Consider the following 2,449-nt stretch of genomic DNA (forward strand, 5'->3'; position numbering starts at 1 on the left):
TATAAATTAATACATACATTTATATATGAGATTTCTATACAAACCACAAACATTAGGCCATATATAATGATGTACAAATCAATATATACGTTTATATATAAGATTTCCATACAAACCATATACACTAGGCCATATATAATGATGTATAAATCAATTTATACATTTATATATGAGATTTACATACAAACCACATAGACTAGGCTATTTATAATGATGTATAAATCAATATATACATTTATATATGAGATTTTCATATAAATCATACACACTAGGCCATATATAATATAATATATACATTTATATATGTGATTTCTATACAAACCACAAACACTAGGCTATGAATAATGATGTATAAATCAATATATACATTTATATATGAGATTTCCATACAAACCACAAACACTAGGCCATATACAATGATGTATAAATCAATATATACATTTATATAAGACTTTTGCATACAAACCACAAACACTAGGCCATATATAATATAATATATACAGTTATATATCCAATTTCCACACAAACCACATAGACTAGGCCATATATAATGATGTATAAATCAATATATACATTTATATATGAGATTTACATACAAACCATATACACTAGGCCATATATAATGATGTATAAATTGATATGTACATTCATATATATAGAAATCTCATATTATGAGAATTTTATACAAAACCACAAACATTTGTAATACATTTTAATTAAATGTTAGATTGTAGGTGCAGAAGTGGGATGGTGCAAGTTGGTTGTTGCAAGTGGGTTTCGGATGCACAAAAACGTATTATTAAGGTTTCCAGATGCATCCACCAATATGTTACTTACATATAATATTTTACCTATTATCTAAAACTAATTGCCTCCTTTCAAACCCTTCGTCTAAAAAAGGGTCATCCCCTAAATATTATGCCAACATGTGCATGATGTTCTCTATTGAGCATGACGTTGAAGTATTGCTGATGAATGGGTGTTAATTTAAATTTAATAATAGATAAATATTCCAGAAATACTATTCAAATTAATTTTCACACATATAATGCCTATCGGCAAGTTGCTGCTGGGAAAAATTAATTTTGCAAAAATTATTTAATTTTTGCAAAAATTTCTCAAGTAAAGTAGTTTTGTTAGAAGTAAATAAGTGGGGAATTTTTTTAGTTTTTTCAGGAATCTTGAAATAAATTTTCTCAACACTTAATAATATTTTGGCAAAATTGGAAAAGTAATAGTTGTATCTTGATTTGTGCATCAAAAAAATCAAGACCTTTCATACAAAATGTTATAATAATTGAGTTTCAAATAATCAATGGTCAAAATGTTAGAAAATTTGCCTACAGGCACAACAGAACTAGTTCGTTCGGGACAAAGTTTTAGTTTTTCAGGAATCTTGAAATAAATTTTCTCAACACTTAATAATATTTTGACAAAATTAAAAAACTAATAGTTGTATCTTGATGTTGCATAAAAAAAATCAAGACCCTTCATACAAAATGTTTTGATAATTAAGTTTCAAACAATCAATAGTCAAAATGTAAGAGAGTTTGTCTACAGGCACAACTGAACTAGTTCGTTCGGGACAAAGTTTTAGTTTTTCAGGAATCCTGAAATAAATTTCCTCAACACTTGATGATATTTTGCCAAAATAAGAAAACTAATAGTTCTATCTTGATGTTTGCATCAGAAAAATCAAGACCTTACATACAAAATTTTATAATAATTAAGTTCCAAATAATCAGTTGTCAAAATGTTAGGGAATTTGCCTACAGGTACAACAGAACTAGTTCGTTCATAAAATTACAATAAGTTTCTTTACTACTTTTTTATCAATTTCCAGTGAAGTTCAAGTTCGTAATAACTTTTCCCTAAGACGACTTTTATGCAATATGCCATTCGCAGAACTCGACTGCCTTATCGATGTCGTGCAGGGGTAGTAATATATATATATATATATATATATATATATATATAGTGTGTGTGTGTGTATGTATCTATGTATATATATTTCGTTGCACATGCAATCATGCAAGAGGTTCAAGTTCATACGTTGCAATTTTATCGAACGCATATAAGGGAAGAAATACTCCTTTGTACGGAATTGAGGGAAAACTTCAGGAGTTCTAAAAATGCATTCAAAAAGTATATTAATATTTTTCAAACTATTTTTCAAATCAGGTGTTTAATTTTTGCCAGAAAATCCTACTTGTTAAAACATATTAGTTGAGAAATAAAACTCAAGAGATTTTGTATGAAAGAAAGGGATAGACAAAGTGCAATACAAGAGAAGAGAATGAGCGAGAAAATAAGAGAAAAGGAGAGAAAGAGAGATTTTATTTAATTTAATTTATTATATAATTAATTTTATATTATTGTTCACATTTTTACCAGAGAATTTGTTTTGCCAAATATTCACAAAGAATATATAAGAATTAATTTAGTTTCA

Source organism: Ctenocephalides felis, unplaced genomic scaffold (assembly GCF_003426905.1).
Source record: "Ctenocephalides felis isolate EL2017-DRISC unplaced genomic scaffold, ASM342690v1 CF-g0.4_SCAFFOLD_03572, whole genome shotgun sequence".
In the NCBI taxonomy this organism is placed as follows: Eukaryota; Metazoa; Arthropoda; class Insecta; order Siphonaptera; family Pulicidae; genus Ctenocephalides; species Ctenocephalides felis.